This window comes from Rhinopithecus roxellana, chromosome 3 (genome assembly GCF_007565055.1).
Source record: "Rhinopithecus roxellana isolate Shanxi Qingling chromosome 3, ASM756505v1, whole genome shotgun sequence".
Taxonomy (NCBI): domain Eukaryota; kingdom Metazoa; phylum Chordata; class Mammalia; order Primates; family Cercopithecidae; genus Rhinopithecus; species Rhinopithecus roxellana.
Window position 1 is genome coordinate 179,543,966 of NC_044551.1, and position 19,534 is coordinate 179,563,499.

A 19,534-nucleotide genomic window follows, 5' to 3' on the forward strand; every position below is an offset into this window, starting at 1 on the left:
TATGTCACTCCATACACGATAGTAAATTCCAAGTAGATTATAAGCCTAAGTTCGAAAGGCATGACAATATGCTTCCAAATTTTATCATCTTAAAGAGTAGGCAAACAGTGGCTAAATGGTAAGCACTAACTACAAACAAAAATTGACAAATTGAAGTACATGAAATTGAAAACTTATTTATCAAAAGATACCATCAAGAAAGTAAAAAACAAGCTACAGAGTGGGAGAAGATATCTATAATATATAACCCATGCCTGTATGTTACTACAAAAATGACATAAATACAAAAGATAAAAGAGCAAGTGACTTGAGTCACTTCATGAAAAAGGATATTCAAATATCTAATAAACATATTCAAATGTGCTTAACCTCATTTGCAATCAGGAACTTGCAATCTAAAATCACAATAAAATTTCACTCCACACCCACTGACAAGTCCTAGTGTTGGAGAGGGTGTGAGACACCTGAAACTTACATATTCTTGGTAGCATTGTATATTGATAGAGTCAGTTTTGAAAGTTTTGCGTTATCTTCTGAAGTTTAACAAATATGTATCCTATGACCCAGTACATGCCTAACTGAAATACATTCACATGTGCTCAATAGACATGTACAAGAATATTTACAGGAAAGTGCACAAAGATGTTCAGCTATATTTGCAATAGACAAAAGCTGGAGAAAACCCAGATGTCCCTCTATACTAAAATGGATAAACCGTAAAGTAGTCTGCTTTTAACTGGCATTTTTGCTTTCTACAGTACAAGATATTTTGAAAGAAAGAGCAAGAAAACACTTTCAACTTTTTTTTACAGTATATTGTTAAACTTTTTCTATTTAAATACTAGTTATTGTTGTTAATCTCTTACTGTGACTAATTCATAAATTAAACTTTATCATGTATTATATATAGGAAATGAAGATCGTATATATAGGGTTTGGCACTATCTGAGGTTTCTGGCATCCACTGAGGGTCTTGGCATATATACCCTGTGGATAAGGAGGGACTGTGTATTCATACAATATTCTTTTGTATTTCAAAGTATGCTGCAAGGAAAGTAACTGAAATATAACTATATGTAATAACACGGATGAATTACACAAACAATGCTAAGCAAAGATGACAGATTAAAAAACAACATGTGCATGATTCCATTTATATCAAATTTAAGAGCCAGAAAACTAAACTGGAGTGTTGAAAGTCAAGGCAGTGTCTAACTTTAGAGAAGATGAAGAGAGTAGTGATTAAGATGAGTATCAAGGATAGCTTCTTGAGTACAGGCAATATCCCATCTTTTGACCTGCCTGGTGGATATATGAGTATTTACTGTGTAACAACTCACTGAGATATACATTTATTGGCATTTTTCTGCATGTGTGTTACAATAAAAACATAAAATGTTAGAAAATATGTGTACAACAAATACTAACCAAGTATCATTTTCTTAATATCAGACAAAGCATATTTTAGGGCAAACAGAATTACCAAAGAGAAAAACGGAACACTTGCCCTTGTATGTGTAAGAGTAGAAATGCTTATTATATCTTCAAGCAGAAATGTTAAGGAATCAGCCAGATATAAGAGTCTGGAATTCATAGCCGAGGCTAGTGCAAGAAATGCAAAGTTGGGAGTCACCAGCAACAAACATCCATAGCAGGCATATGGAAAGTATCCCTATAGCCATAGCCATAGATGAGATCAGACAGGTTGAGGCTGTATCAGGATAAAAGAAGTTCAATGAGAGAGCCCATGCAACTCTGGTTGTTGAAGAAGAGGTCAGTAAGATGAGATTACCTGACCTCCCCCATTCTTCAGTAGGTCGTATATAAAGTTGCCCCTACTTTTGCTAACATTTCCACTTAGGCAATTTTTGATACATATTTTTGGATCTGCATTTGGAAAGCAATTTCATATGCTAGCTTCCAGTGTCTTCTATAGGTCTACTGTACTATAACTGGGATTTCTCCTATCATTACTCCCTGGTCCTCCAATCAGTAGAATGCCAGGAGCATACACTGTTAACTAGAATCTTCCTGTCTCTTACTCCCCTTGATTGCTTTAATTGTTGGACCTAAAGCGCCCCAAGAGCAACCCGCCATAATCAGTACTTACTCATCCTCCCACATGCCCCTGGGGATGCTTTCTGTCCTGGTTATTGTATTTTAATAGGGAAGCATATCATGCTTGTAATCCCAGCACTTTGGGAGGTGGAGGTGGGTGGATCACCTGAGGTCGGGAGCTCAAGATCAGCCTGACCACCATGGAGAAACCCCAACTCTACTAAAAATACGAAAGTAACTGGCTGTGGTGGTGCATGCCTGTAATCGCAGCTACTCAGGAGACTGAAGCAGGAGAATACAAAAATTAGCTGGGTGTGGTGGCGCGGGCCTGTAGTCCCAGCTACATAGGAGGCTGAGGCAGGAGAATCACTTGAACCCGGGAGGTGGAGGTTGCAGTGAGCCAAGATTGCGCCACTGTACTCTAGCCTGGCAACAGAGCGAGACTCTGTCTCAAGAGAAAAAAATAAAATAAAAGAAGCATAAATACTGGGTAGGAATGAGTACCAGTGCTTAAAGCCACATCAATGCTATGTATAAGAAGACAGCACAGATGGTTAGTCTGTGTTCTGATGCAGACTGCTATTACGTCTTTGAGTTAGGTGGCAAAAGTATAAAGTGACTTTTTATCTGCTGTAAGTCATTTTTGATTTTGTGAGGGCAAGCCTAGGTAGATATTTCTTTAGCCAGGTACCTTGACTAAGGGTATTTCATGGGATTCAGATTTCATGGGATTCCTCCTAGATACTGATTAAAAATATTTTGTAAATACTTGAGACTTTTCATCTTTAATTTTACTGTTACTCATGCTTATTCATGCTCATTTACTGCTTCTACAATTTCATTTCATATCTTCTCATATGTAACTGTCCTGGACTTCAGTTCTGTCAAACACCATCAAATAGGGCTTAGCAAACACAGGCCTTTTCTTGGTCTCACAAATGGCTTCTGTCCTGGAAGAGCAGTAAGCACAAGTTAAATGTAACTTACATATTATGTAAGAGGAAACAATTGCTAAATTGAGAAGATGAACAGTATTGATCTTGAAAGAAATAAAATGTCACTTTGTCTCTTTGATCCATTTTTGATTTCACACATGTGCAACAAGTAGGAAATGCTTTATAAATTGCTGAGACAAAGGAAAGGTGATCACATCCATAGGAGGCCTGACTGGGTATCTGTGGTCTAACAGGGTTGGAAGACAAAGTGTAAGTCTAGGCTCTACTGCCAAGCCAATTAGCTTCATTGGGCTGGCAATAGAGCTTTCCTGAGGAGGAAATGTTTAGAAACAACCAACCTTCAAACACAACTCAAAAAGACCTTTGGATTGACAGCACTGAATAAGATAAAAGATATAAAGTGATTTGAAAAGCCATGAATAGTGTAAAATATTGTTCATAATTAATTGTACTATTTTTGGGTTGCATACAGTCATAAAGTTAACCTTTATATAGGTAATATAGTCTCATAAGAACCAGTCTAAATAATTACAGTGAACTTTGACTAGTTTTTCTCTCCAGCATCTATTAATACCTTTCCTTCTAATGACCCTTCAATATTCCTTCAAAGGACTGCCCCTTTCTCCAAGTGGTTCTTCCGGAGTTGACTTTACATCAGCTTAATCATTCAGCTATATAAATTATGTGGCAAATGAGCTTGTGACTAAATAATAGCCTAGGGAATATAATTTTGGATAGGATGCTGAACCAAGACTCTTCCTCTTTTCCCAATCTTTTCCCAATAAATGTCAGCCTGAAATAATGTTATCCCAGAAACAGCTGGAAACTCTCTCGCAGCCAAGAAGGAAAATGGAGCTCACCCAGAGGAAGCAGAGATGAGGATGGATCTTGGGATATAACACGAATTCTAAATAAAGTTGCACCTGAATCTGTCACTTAAACCTGATGGAGTCCTGTGGTTAAATGTGGATAGAAGGGATATCAATATTTCATTATTGCTTATGAAGAAACTGAAGCTCAGAAATGTCAAATAACTTTGCTGAATGCCATATACATATTGGAAGATCCAGCTACTGAACACAGAATGAGAATTTGAATTCCAAAGGCTGTTTTGGGCTTTTTACCTAGATGTGCAAAATTTATTGCTCAATAAATGTGTGTGTGTATAACAAATTTGGGAAGATCAGCTTTGTTGTGATGACAGAATTTAAACATTTCACATTTGGGGAATATTCTCCAAGGAGAGAAATTTTAGAAATAAATGGGACGAGAAATTTTTTCCTGTTAATAGTTGGATTCTCTTAATTTAAATACACACAATATTCATTCACATGCTACTTAACCAAAATTGAACACAGAACATAAAGAACATAAGGTTTGAAAAATGAGGTAGGTGGACCACCTGAGGTCAGGAGTTTGAGACTAGACTGGCCAAGATGGTGAAACCCTGTCTCTACTAAAAATACAAAAAATTAGCTGGGCGTGGTGGTGCTTGACTGTAATCCCAGCACTTTGGGAGGCTGAGGTGGGTGGATCACCTGAGGTGAGGAGTTTGAGACCAGCCTGGCCAACATGATGAAATCCCATCTCTACTAAAAATTCAAAAAATCAGCTGACTGTGGTGGTGTGCACCTGTAATCCTAGCTACTCAGGAGGCTGAGGCAGGAGAATTGCTGGAACCCAGGAGTCGGAGGTTGCAGTGAGCTAAGATCATGCCACTGTACTCCAGCCTGGGCAACAGAGTGAAACTCCATTTTTTTTTTTTTTGAAAAATGATTTGATATACTGAAAATTCATTTTTAATTTTATATTTATATATTAACATGTACACCTGGAAATATTTTTAATGGGACACTAAAAATATATATTGAACTGGATCATATTTGTATTTATATGAAATATATTGCTTTTAGACATTATTAGCCTTTTAAAAAACTAGCTTTATTATTATTTTGAGACAAGGGTCTCATTCTGTTGCCCAGGCTGGAGTGCAGTGGTGCTATCTTGGCTCACTGCAACCTTTGCCTCCCAGGTTCAAGCGATTCTCCTGTAGCGTCCCAAGTAACTGAGGTTATAGGCACGTGCCACCACGCCCAACTAATTTTTGTATTTTTAGTAGAGATGGGTTTTACCATGTTGGCCAGGCTGGTCTGGAACTCCTGGACTCAAGGGATCCACCCACCTTGGCCTCCCAAAGTGCTCGGATTATAGGAGTTGGCCGCCACCCCAGTCCAGCCTGTTTTCGTGTTCTAGAAAGTTTTAAATTGCTAAATGATTGAGACCAACCCAGACCAATGATGCATGTTTTGAATGATTTAGTAATTTGAGTACATATAAGCAATAATTAAGGAAAAAGTGTCAGTCTTGCATCCATTGACACCTGTATTGACTCTGATTCAGAGATTACTGATATGATACCTCTCTCTCTGTGAATCTGTTCGCTGTCTCTAGATGAATCATAATGCCTTGGGAATAACAAACAGTGCTGTTAAATTCACCATATGTTTTTAGATGACATGATAATGAGTCTCTGAAACACTGTAAAGTAATGCAGGAAAACCTAATAATAGAGTCATCAGTTAGACAAAATACTTTGTGAATGTTTTTGATTGATTTTGCCCAGGTAACAGCAGGAAAAGTCCATTGTGAATGATGAAACACACAACCTTCTCTGTCCACACTAAACATCAACATCAGGTAAACCTCCCAAATCTCTAGAGGTACACACTCTGGTGTTTAAACACATACTTTTTAAAAAGCAAGGTTGTGATTGTCAGGGCTATTGAAAGCTGTTCTTCTCAGAGTCAAAAGTCAATAATCTGAAGAGAGGTTTATATTTTAGATGTTGGGTGTCAATTGTTTCCGTCAACATTGGATTTACCAGGAAAATCTGTCAGGTAGATATGATAATGTGACAGTTCTGAGCATTGTCTCATGTATCAAAAAAGCATGTATGGACCAAGTAACGGTACTGTATCTGTTAGATACTATAAAAGGAAAAAGAAAAGAAAAACAAAGAATATAACTTTAATGCCTGCAGGAATTAATTTAGCTTCCCACAGTAAAAGCACAGTCAATATTATTCAGTTATTCAAAGGAGAGTTAGAAGTACAAAGAAAGGCTCTATATGACACAGTAGTTCCCTCATTCTTGTAGGTAGGCAGTGGTAGCTAAAGAATTTTTTTTTTTTTTTTTTTTTTTTTGATGGAATCACTCTGTCATCAGGCTGGAGTGCAGTGGTGCGATCTCTACTCACTGCAACCTCTGCCTCCCAGGTTCAAGCGATTCTCCTGCCTCAGCCTCCCGAGTAGTTGGGACTATTGGCGCACATCACCAGGCTAAGTTAATTTTTGTATTTTTTTTAGTAGAGATGGGGTTTCACCATGTTCACCATGTTGGTCAGGATGGTCTCGATCTCTTGACCTCATGATCCACCCACCTCAGCCTCCCAAAGTGCTGGGATTACAGGTGTGAGCCACTGTGCCCGGGCTGAAAATAATCTTAAATAACAGTTGTTTCCTCTCATCTCTAAATTTTTAAAAGTGAGTGCTTATAACAAAAGACAATGATGCTGCTTCTGTTTGCATATTTAAAAACATAAAGGAATGAAAAGTATCTAAAAAGTCACCATCTACAGTGTCAGGTAGGGATAGTTTAGACTTCACATAACACAATACCTAACTAATACTTGCTAAAGCAATATAGATGTTTATTTTCTCATACTGAAGAAGTCTGAAAACGGCACTTATGTGATTTTTGCAGCAACCTTGTCCTCTGCTCTCACTGGATTTTCATCTTGAGTTTGTAATAACCACACGATACACGGCACAATCCCAGCATCACGTCTTCACACGAGTGATCTAAGGAAGAGGCAAACAGAATAGGACTTTCCCTTGTAGCAGAGAGAGCTGGATGTTCCTGCCTGGCTTGTCCTAATTAGGATTCAATCCATGGTGCTGGGCATATTGCTGTAATGAACAAGTCTGGGGCTCCCAGAGTAAGAATAAAAGGCAAAATGTCAAACTTAGGTGCATTTTTCTGGCACCTAAAAATTGCCATTTGCACTCCATTGGACATAACTGTGTCACATGGGCACCTTGGAGTGGGAGAGAGGCAGAAAAGTAAATATCAATAACTGGATAGTCTTGCCTGGCTTGTCCTAATTAGGATTCAATCCCTGGTGTTGGGCACATTGCTGTAATGAACAAGGCTGGGGCTCCCTGAATAAAAATAAAAGGCAAAATGGCAATTGAGTAGAAAATAACCATGTCTGTAACAGCTACCAAGGAACTATTAGACTTCTACTTTCTCTTTTCCATTATATTTCACACATCTCAACCAATCTGTTCATGAAATTGGCCTAAACTCTCAACTTGATAACTAGGGCATATAAGAAAAAAGGTGAGAGTGCATACAAAATCTCTCCTTTATTTAACTAATTTATACTACATTTTGGGGGTAGGTTTTCCAATGAAAATATTGCAGTGGGCTGAATATTGGCACCAAAACTATATGTCTACAGGTGAATATCTAAAAACTCAACGTACCTGGTTTGGAAATTTTTGCAGGTATAATTAAGGATTTTGAGATAAAGAGATCATCCTAAATCATCTACATGAGCCTGAAATCTAATGCCAAATGTCTTATAAAAGAGACAGAGGAGAAATTTGACAGAAAAGGAGGAGGCAATGTGACCCCTGAGGCAGAGATTGGAGTAATGCCCCTACAAGCCAAGAAACACGTGGAGTCACCAATGCTGAAATTTTCAAGGAAATAAATTGTCCCTAGAGCCTTCAGAAAAACAACAACAACAACAACAACAACAACAACAACAACAAACGGATACTTTAATTTCAGTCCCGCAGATACCTTAATTTCAGGCTTCTGGTCTCCAAAACTGTGACAGAATAAAATTTTTTCTGAGACGGAGTTTCGCTCCTGTTGCCCAGCCTGGAGTACAATGGCATGATCTCGGCTCACTGCAACCTCTGACTCCTGGGTTCAAGCAATTCTCCTGCCTCAGCCTCCTGAGTAGCTGGGGTTACAGTGCCACCACATCTGGCTAATTTTTGTATTTTTAGTAGAGATGGGGTTTCACCATGTTGACCAGGCTGACCTTGAACTCCTGACTTCAGGTGATCCTCCCACTTTGGCCTCCCAAAGTTCTGGATTACAGGCGTAAGCCCCCATGCCTGGCCAAATTTCTCTGGTTTTAAGCCAATAAGTTTATAATTTGTTACAGCAGCCTCAGAAAATAATACAATAAATTTTTGCTTGTTGAAATGTAATGCAGATTTGTGTACCTGTTTTATACATTGTAATCTTCCTGTTTCTCTCTTATTATTTCTAACACTTTAGCTTCTATTAGATTTGCCATTGTTAACAATCGTATCATTTACAAATAAAAAGGGATTGGTTTCTTCCTTCCCAAACTATTATTTTCTTTTTTCTTATCTTATTCTGTTGGCCAGGGCATTGTAAGAAAATGTTGCATGGAATCAAGAATAAGGGCATTTATAATAATGAGCATTTCTGTCTTGTTCCCGATATTAACAGGGAAACTGCTAAAATTTCATCAGTAGGAGTAAGTTAGCTCTAGGTTTTGGGTAGATACATTTTGTCACAAAAGGAAGTTTCCTTGTTTTCCTAGTTAAGAATTAAATGGGTGCTAAATTTATATGGTTGATTATATGATTTTTTCTTGAATCAGTTATTATGATGATTCATATAATTATAGATTTTCTAATAATATTGTCACCTTTATATTTTTGTGATAAACTCAGTCAGCCCTTTTATATTATCCTTGAAATATATTGTCAAATCAGTTCGTTAATTTATAGAAGACTTTTTTGTTGTTCCATTTTTCTTCAGATCAGACTGGCCTGTCAATGTTCTTATTTTTTCCCTTTCTCCCTCTTTTTCTTCCTTCTTCTTTCTGTTTCCTTATCTGTCTTCTGTGTCAATATTAGAATTCATATTAAATAATTTATTCTTTAATATCTAAAAGAACTTGACAGTAAATATCTTGTCCTGATGATTTTATGTATGGAATAATTTTGTCTTTTCCTACGTTTACTTCTTTGCTAAAGGCTTGTTTGTAATTTTCAGTTTTTAGAAGATTTGTGTTATAATTTATTTAATGTGCTGAAATCTGTTCACATAACATTGTTCCTGCTTTTATCTTGCTCCATTTGTAATTATGACCACTTGTCATGTATAAAATTATTTTAACTATTGATCTTAGCAATGCTTTGCATAATTTTTATTAGCCTTTTCAAAAAAAGACAATGTTTTCCTTGAGTCTCTTTGTCTCTATTTCTCTTTCATTTATTTATTCTTACCTTTATTATTTCTTGCCAGCAATTTTATTTAGATGTATATGTTGTTCTTTTTGTAACTTTTTATATAATAACTCATATGAACTATTGGGCAAGAAATGAGATTGCTCACGTACAATGCTTAAAATTAGGCTTGGGACAAAGTCAACATTATATAAACATTTGCCATGATGATTATTGATGATGATGATGATGATGATTGGGATAGCATATGATGAAAAACAAGCTTAACTTTTCTTCGAATTTATGTGGTTAAATATGAGTTTTATAAGCAGTATATACGTGAACTTTTTGTTGTTGTTCACTTTTAACCCTCATCTTCCAACAGGTACATTTGATCCATTACGTTTATTTTGAATGTCAATGTATTTTTGCTTGTTTTTATAACCTTTCTGCTTTCTATTTGTCTCAGTTTTTTTTTTTAAAAAAAAAAAAGCATTTCGCCCCCAAACCCCTGCTTTTGGGGATTAACTGTGTTCTTAATCATTTTATTTCATTGATTTGTAACCTATATATTCTACTTCTATTCTTTTAGTAATTACTTGGAATTTCACTTGTATACTTACCTTAAAATATTCCTCAACAATTTAAGACCACAAGTTAGATATTATTACCTATCATTTGATAAAGCAATGCTTTTTTATTTTTTATATTTTTTTATTTTGTCTTCGACTTTTAAGTTCCAGGATATATGTGCAGGATGTGCAAATTTGTTACATAGGTAAACACGTGCCATGGTGGTTTGCTGCACAGATCAACCCATCACCTAGGTATTAAGCCAAGCATCCATTAGCTATTCTTCCTCATGCTTTCCCTTCTCCAGCTCCCATCCTGACAGGCCCCAGTGTGTGTGTTGCTCGCCCACCCCCACATCAGGTCTATGTGTTCTCACTGTTTAGCTCCCACTTATATGTGAGAACATAAAGCAATGCTTTTTAATATTTGCTAACAAATTTATGTACTTTTTAATCGGCATTTATTCTTGTTGAAAAGTCTGAAATGATTTTTACCTAGGATATTTTTTCATCTTTCTGAAGTTCAAACTTTAGTAGTTATTTTATTGTATCATGGCATTAAATTTTCTCACTTTATCTTAAAATGCCTTTATTTAATTGTTATTCTTGAAAAAATTTTTGTACCTATATTTGTTGTTAGTCATTTTGCCTCATCACTTTAAATATATTATTCTGTAGCCTCTCTGGCTTTTATATTTATTGTTAAAAGGTATGTGTTTTTTCCAACAGTTGTTCCTAATCAGGTAAATTCGGATGTTTAAAAAAAAAACTCTGTTTTTTATATTTTGTAGATTTTCTCTTTCCTGCTGGATATTTATTGTGCCTATCAGTGTTGTTACATCTCTTATCGGACCTGCAAAAATCTCAGACATTACCTATTCAGATATAGCCTTTGCTCTTTTCCTCTTCTCCATTTATGATTAGATGTCTTTTAGAGTTTTTATTCTGTCCTCCATTTTAAAAAAAGTTTTTCAACTTTTTGTCTCTTTTTCTCTCTGGCTCGATTCTGAAAAATCTCCTCAGATATATCTTCCAGTTCTCTAAATGCCTCTTCAACTCAGTCTGATCTGTTGTTTACCCTATTTACTTCTTATTTTTAACAATTTTACTTTTCATTCTTAGCAGTTATATTTAATTAATTTCTCCAAATCTATAACCTCATTTTCTAATGAAAATTATTAATTTCTCATTTTGAGATTTTTATTTTTAAAAGAATTTTATATAAAGATGTTTTGTATTTCATGTCTTATAAATCCAGTGTATAATTACTTGGGGATACAAATTTGTGGTTTAATTACATCTGTCAGTGCCCACTTGTGGGCATGATTCCTTTGTATATATCTGGTTGTCTTACGTTGGTATCTCATATTTGTTTGATTTTATTTTATGGCAACTCTGGGAGCCTAACAACGAATGCTCTCTTCCAGCACACTTCATCTTTATTTCTGCTGGAAGTAATTAGGTGTTGTTATTTGAAGTTACCTACTTAATGGAACAGTCTTTTTTTTTTTTTTTTTTTTGTTGTTGTTGTTGTTGTTGTTGTTGAGACGGAGTCTCGCTCTGTCGCCCAGGCTGGAGTGCAGTGGCCGCATCTCAGCTCACTGCAAGCTCTGCCTCCCGGGTTCACGCCATTCTCCTGCCTCAGCCTCCTGAGTAGCTGGAACTACAGGCGCCCGCCACCTCGCCCGGCTAGTTTTTTGTATTTTTAGTAGAGACGGGGTTTCACCGTGTTAGCCAGGATGGTCTCGATCTCCTGACCTCGTGATCCGCCCGTCTCGGCCTCCCAAAGTGCTGGGATTACAGGCTTGAGCCACCGCGCCCGGCCTAATGGAACAGTCTTTAATTCAACTGCCCTAACTCTGAATGAGACAGAGAGTTCGTTCCCTGAAAACAGCACTGTCTTAGGCATCTTCCCTTGGGTTAACCATATCATATGCTCATTAATCTGGTTTTACTATGATTTCACTTAACCAGATTGGAAATAAATTTTATTTAATATCCACAGCTCTAACCTAGCAATGGAATTTGAGTAGTATGTTTCCTACAGTCATATTTTAATACGTACAAAAGCTTATATCCCTGAAGTTCAATATTATCACATTATATACTATGTTATGACATACCTATTTTCTTAGAATGAAGTGAGAGAGGAAAGACTATGGTATTCTCAGAACTTGGGACTCGAGCTCATATTATTGCAGGGACAAAACAGATACTGCTAGTGAATAAAGTGGGTCTAACATAAATCTCTCAAGACATGTCTCCTCTACAGTAGGGAAGCCAGTACTCTATTCCAATTTATTTATGATAAGATAATGTAATACTGGTTTTGGCTGGCCTTATATTTTTAAAAACAAATTAAATTTCTGATTTTGTTTTAATAAGTCTCACTCTTTATATGCACTAAAAACTCATTTCATGAATTTGAAAATAGTATGTTGAACAAAAAAACTAGAAATTTTACTTAGATTGTAAAATAACATTATTTACTTACAAAGTTTAGAACTTTGAGGAGCCTTTAAAATCATCACTGTAATTATACACATTTCATATACCTAAAGTTCATGACATACTTAATGTTTAGATATGTTGACAAAATTTCAACCATACCACCATTTAGTCAAAATATCAGAATACTGACACCTAATCTGCTCTTCTTTATTATTTATTTTTTGAGACAAAGTCTCACTCTGTCACCCAGGCTGGAGTGCAGTGGCATGATCTTGGCTCACTGCAAACTCAGCCTCCCGGGTTCAACTGATTCTCCTGTCTCAGCCTCCCGAGTAACTGGAACTACACGTGCCCGCCACCTTGCCTAATTTTTATATTTTTTAGTAGAGATGGAGTTTCACCATGTTGGCCAGACTGGTCTCGAATTGTTAAGTGATCCGCACGCCTCGGTCTCCTAAAGTGCGGGGATTACAGGTGTGAGCCACCGCGTCTGGCCCCACTCTCCTTTCAAAGTTCCAGGGATGTGAAACCCAAGTATGCAGAGGTTCCACAGGCCAATTGTGGGACTGAGTATGAGTGGAATTGGATATATGCAGAGATGTGGGGTGGTACTGGAATCAATCCCTCGAGTATATTAAGGGAAGACTATATAAGAAAAATTAATAAGTGATTTAGGGCAATAAAAGTGTGTGTGTGTGTGTGTGTGTGTGTGTGTGTGTGTGTATTCACATAAATACATATTGTGATAAGGGCTATGCAGAGACTATCAGGGTTTTGAGCACCAAGAAAGCAGTCAAGTAGAAACACAAAGCAGGTAGTCATCTTGTGCTCATAGGAAAGGCTTGCCTTTTAGTTCCTCAGCATATATTTGGTACATGCGGTCAGAGGATATAGGGAAAAGAAAGAGAAAAGGAGAGGCATGGGATGTATTGACTTCCTAGGGCTTGCCTAACAAGGCACCACAAACTTGGTGGTTAAAAACAAGTTGCTGCTTCCAGAAAGGAAGAAAACCAGGGACTGGGGTACCATGGTGGACAGATGGAGTAGAATACGGCTCTGTCATGAAGAGTAAATAAGAAAACCCATGCAAAACACACAGCTTAGTGTCTTTTAAGTACTCAAGTTTTGTTGTTTACTGTTATTGAGCAGAAAGATGCTAATATTCTAGAAATGCTTTTTAACCTACATTGAAAATTTTCTGCTGGAACTGTCCTATTTGGTTAAGTGATGGATGTTTAAAAGAACTGTAAAAAAATTGTTTTCCTGAATAATGTAATTTATATGATCTTTATTAAGAAATAAATTTCTAATTGAAAGTTCATTTTAGGGTACTCTCAATTAATATTTTAGCTTGCTTAAATTTAATACTTGTTTTTTTGAATGGATCAAATAATGCCTTGATGTATTGATTAGTAGAAAAAGATTGGAGTGATAAATAGAATCTGGCTTATGAAGAATAATTTAAGGAATGATTTATTTTCTAAACTGTTTGTAGCATAAAGAATTACGCAATTCTAATGATGTACTAAATATAAAACTAAAATTAAAAATACCCTGCAGTGCAGACTAATAATATAAAACTAATACTATAGTATGTACATGCATGTGAAAAACTATGTAAACATATATGTGTATATATATTTTAAGGGTATGTCACCACTTGAGGTCATTTCAAATCTCAGTTCTGTGGGTAAGAATTGAACCTCATTGTGTGTGGCTGAAATTTTTAGGGAAGTCTTGAAAGTTTAGGAAGATGACATATCGGAATATTAAAGTAGAGGTTTACTAAATGTCTTAAGGTAAAATAGATGAGCGCTCCCTTGAAATTATTATATTTCCAATACTTTAAGCTTGATATTAACATGCTCACACTTATCAGATTGCTGTTTCAATGACCTGTGAAATTTAGGCAAAGCCAACAAGAAGGGCTTCCAAAGAAAAGCCTCAGGGGAAGCAGGACGAATTGCAACCAGGCACACTCTTCTTACGGTAAACTATAATAATGTTAAATGGGATCAAGAATATATGAGTAGGAGCTTTACTCTTTAAAAAAAGCATATTTAATAAGAAAGTATGGCTGTGTGGGAAACTGGGAGTTCTTATATTCTTTTGTTTTGAGACGGAGTCTTGCTCTGTCACCCAGGCTGGAACTCAGTGGCATGATCTCAGTTCACTGCAACCTCCGCCTCCCAGGTTCAAGCTATTCTCCTGCCTCAGCCTCCCAAGTAGCTGGGACTACAGGCGTGTGCCACCATGCCTGGATAATTTTTGTATTTTTAGTAGAGATGGGGCTTCACCATGTTAGCCAGGCTGGTCTCGAACTCCTGATCTCAGGCGATCCGCCCGCCCCGGCCTCCGAAAGTGCTGGGATTACAGGCATGAGGCACCATGCCCGGCCCTTATACTCTTAATTAGTAAATACATATGTGTGATTCACAGCTGGTAGTCTCCATGGTTTTTGGATCACGCATCCCCAAAGCATTGTGTGTTTGTACACATATATCAAATATTTTATTCATCTACATATATGTTTAAAAATGTATACACAAACATCTAAAATACAATTTTTAAAGAATTAGGTAGAAAATTAATAGAAGAAAATGCTCAGATATTCATATGAGTAGTCTATATTCACACCACTTTGGGGAATTCTTGCCTTAGGGCATTAGAAGAAAGGTTGATAGGTCACAGTGGTCAGGACTGAGGGCTCCAGGGCCAGGCTATATGAGTTCTTGTGGCTCCACCACTCAATCTGTGAATCTCAGGCTGGTATGAGATTATTCTGAAAGCTAGCTCATCTCCACCCCTAACATACAGAGATAGCACTAGAAATAGTCATATTGCTAGGATGTATTTCTAGATTAAAATTGGGTCCCTTCATTAACAAGTGGAAGTACCTGCCCTTGTAGAACGACAAACTTATCCCTGTTTATGTGGCATTTACTCAGTTTAGCACTACGTTCCTCATGCCTACTTTCTAAACCAGTTGCATGCAGACCAAATGGTCAGCAATCATGTAACAGCAAAAGGTAATGAATAAAATATTAACACATTGTGCCTAGCATACTTAGAATCCCCCTAGAGAGGTTCACTAAATAAATTCAAGCTTTTAATTTTATAGTTATTAAATATAAAGGAACGTTTGAGAAAATGAGAAATTGCCAAGGCAAATTAAACCCTAGCTACTCAACATGTGTGTCTTTGAACCAATAATGCCCACATCAACTGGGAGCTTGATAGAAATGTAGGATATCAGGCCCCAACCCGGACTCACTGGACCAGAATCTACATTTTAACGACGTCTCCTGGGTATCTCTATGCACAGGGAAGTTTGGGAGGCACTCATATAGAATAGCAAATGCATATTCCCCACTGATTTCCACATGGATCTCAATTGTAGTAATGCACCAAAGTCACCTATGGAGTTTTTATAAGCTTTTATACCTGTATCATTTTAGGATATTCAGGCTTTGGGGGGTCATTTTGGAGTTTTACAAACTCCATAAGTGTTTCTGATTTATAACGAAAGCTGAGGACCTCTCATTTAGAACAAACAGGGGATGATTTTTGTTTAACCTAGTCACCTTCTTAGACCTCTGTACCATACACAGATATTATCAGAGTTTACTGCAATGATTTAAGCCACTGGTTCTCACACTGCAGTATGTAATAGGATTACCCATAAGATCTGCTGAAGTACAAAGTACTGAGCTCTACCTCCAGAATTGCTGATTCATGGGACCAAATTTGTTTTTCTAAGTTCCCAAGTGATACTGATGCTTTTGGTCCTGGGACTACACTGTGATAACCACTGATTCGGTAACCTGGCTCTGAAGTGAAAGAATCTGGGTTTGAATGGTAGCACTCTCACCCACTAACTCCTTGGCCTTGAATGAGCTGCCTCACTTTTCCTCCTTTTGTTCCTATATTTGTAACATATGGATAATTTTAGTATGTAACTTAGAGGAATAAATTAGATGATTTATATAATCATAGTGCCTGTTCTTTGGGAATGCTTACCAAGATAGTGATCACTTTTGTTTTCCAAAATTAAAGAATACTGAAGAGCTAATATGCATTTTGGCTATTGAATAATCTTATTCCTCAGGATGCTAGACTTACAACATGCTGTGCATAAAAAGATTTAAAGACCAATTAGGGATGAAAAAAATTACATATGGCTTTTTCCTCTTTCTTGCAGTTACAAAGCTCATTACTTTGCTAAAGGCCCCAAGAAGTTCTGCAGTATAGTAATGTTTTTAACTTAATATTTTCTAGATTTAAATGCCTTGGAACTAATGCTATTTGGAATAAGCTTTGAAAAGCATTGGTTTAAACAATTCTTTTAAAAACGAGATGGTGTATTTTTTGTACATTGACTTATCAACTCCAGAAAATGCTCCCACAAATTAATCAGTATTTGACTGTAAATGCAGTGTACTGTCTGGTAAGCAATCTTACGAGAATGAATGAAAGAATGTCACGCAATTGAAAGGGGGTTAAGAACAATGGACAGAAGACAATGTCCTATTTGTACATACAAGACTAAATGAAAAATGCTCAACCAGGTCTCTTGTAAAGCTCAGATGATGGTGCTAAAACTCAGTGCCTGAAGTTTGATGAACCACAGGAAATGGTTACCAAGATTCTAAGCCTAGAGTATATTATAAATACATGTCAAATTGCTTTTAATGACTTTTTTTTTTAAAGATTTCAAGGAATCCCAGGGCTTAAAAGAATCAGAGAGACCTACTATTGATGAATTTATTAATAAATAACTTTATTCATTCAGTCTACCGCCTTGCTTATGTCTTAGGTAAACTCATTCAGACCCATAGCTTTAAACTCATCTGTAGGTTGATAATACATTCATTTATAAAACCAGTCTTGGTTGCAGTGAGCTGAGTTTGTGCCACTGCACTCCAGCCTGGGCAACAGAGCTAGACTCCGTCTCAAAAAACAAAACAAAACAAAAAAACAAAACAAAAAACAAAAACGAAAACAAAAAACCTAGTCTTGACTTATTCTTTAACTCAACCTATATATCGAGCCACTGATTTGACATCTTCTGATGAAATGTCTAATAGGATCTCAAACTCAAATTGTCTAAACTTGAAATCTTGATTCACCGGAACTATTCCCTTTCTTATGTTTTCCTCCTCCTTTGCTCTTACAGTCTTCTCTAACTCGGTAAATGGCAATTCCATCTTACCATTTACTTGTGCAAAAAGCCTGGGCAGCCTCTTTGATTATTTCCTTTCACACCTCACATTATTCAATTCAACACCATGTATATCAGATCTCTTTGTAAATATACTCAGAGTCCAGCTTCACCTAACCACTCTCATGGCTGTTACACAGTAAAAACAACCACTCACTCTTGTCTAAACTAGTATCTGTATTTTCAAACTGGTCTGCTTTCCATCCTGACAACCCAACAATCTAGTCTCACAGAGCAACCACAATGATCTTTTAAAAAGGAAAATCTTATCACGAATTTCCTTGTTCAAAATCCTAAAACAGCCTAAAATCCTTCATCTCATTTTGAATAAAACCAGAAACACTCATTATGACCTCTAAGCTGTGTGATCTGGTCCCCTCCCACCTCTGACTGCAATGTTCCACCACTTTCCTCATCCCTGTGCCTACTGCCGCCTGTATTCTTCCTGGGATATACTGAGTATATTCCCACCTCAAAACCTTTACATGTGCTATTTTGTTTGAAACACTCTTTCCTCAGATGTAGCTATGTGGCTCACTCTTACTTTATTTAGGTCTCTGCTTAATGCCAATTAACAGATAGGGCTTCTATGATTCTTCTTTAGCTAAAACAAATTTTCTCTATCCTTAACTTACATAGCAGTTACTACTATCTGGCCTATAAATTTATTTATTATCTATTTTCTTTCAACAGAATGCAAGCTTCAGCATCATTTACTCACTATTCTATTCCCACAATCTAGATCAGGATCTCAGCACACAGTGGGCATCAACAAATGTTTGCTGAATTTGGCCTCCTCTTTCTAAGCCTCTATCTCAAACTCTCACCTACAGTTAAATTTTTACCAAATTGTCTTCCACCCATGTGAGAGATATTACTACAATTTAATTATCTTTCTAAACTTAGTCTCACCACTTTCTATCCCTTTGGAGATCTCAGTACAGTTCAAACTGCTCAAATTCTTATTATCTACTTCATAGCAGGTGTTATAGTCGGTAATAACGCATTATATATTTTAAAAATGACCCACCAGGTGCGGTGGCTCATGCCTGTAATCCCAGCACTTTGGGAGGCCGAGGTGGACAGATCACAAGGTCAAGAGATTGAGACCATCCTGCCCAACATGGTGAAACCCCGTCTCTACTAAAAATACAAAATTACCTGGGCATGGTGGCGCATGCCTGTAATCCCAGCTACTTGGGAGGCTGAGGCAGGAGAATCACTTGAACCAGGGTGTTGGAGGTTGCAGTGAGCCGAGATCATGCCATGGCACTCAAGTCTGGCGACAGAGCGAGACTCTGTCTCAAAAAAGAAAAAAAAAAAAATGACCAAGGGAGTAAGTTTCAAACATCTCACCATAAAAAATAGGTAAGTAAGGTGATGGATATGTTAATTAGCTTGATTTAATCATTTCACATTGTATGCATATTTCAAAACACTACACTGTGCCCCATGATATATACAATTATGATCTGTCAGTCAAAAATAGCACTAATAATTTGCAAAAATGAAAAAAATAAATAAAAATGAAAAGTTCTTCTTTGATGCTAGAACCTGATCACACTTCCTTTTCTTACATTTCCTATGATCAGGTGATGAAATGAGGGAAGGAAGGATATTGCCTGAGATGAAGCTCTCAGAATACTGACCTCTTTTTTTTTTTTCATCTTAATTCCTTATGAAACTTTTGGCATTGTGCTCACTTTTATGTCCAAGGATCTGGTCACACATTGGTTAGGACAGTCAAAAACAATACCCAAAAGAGCAGCAACAAAATTGCATATTTCTATAATAAAACATCATTACGTTACTATACATGGCAGTAACTTGGATTAAAGTATCTCCGAGATACTGAAGGGTATCTGGTTTAAAGGTGAAAAGGTGTCTGGCTTAAAATCTTGATGTATGATTAAAGAGGAGGGAAACTGTATGAGCCGGAGCTAAAAATAGGCAAGTCTTGTTTTATTCTAACATTTCAGCCAGCAGTTCCAGCCC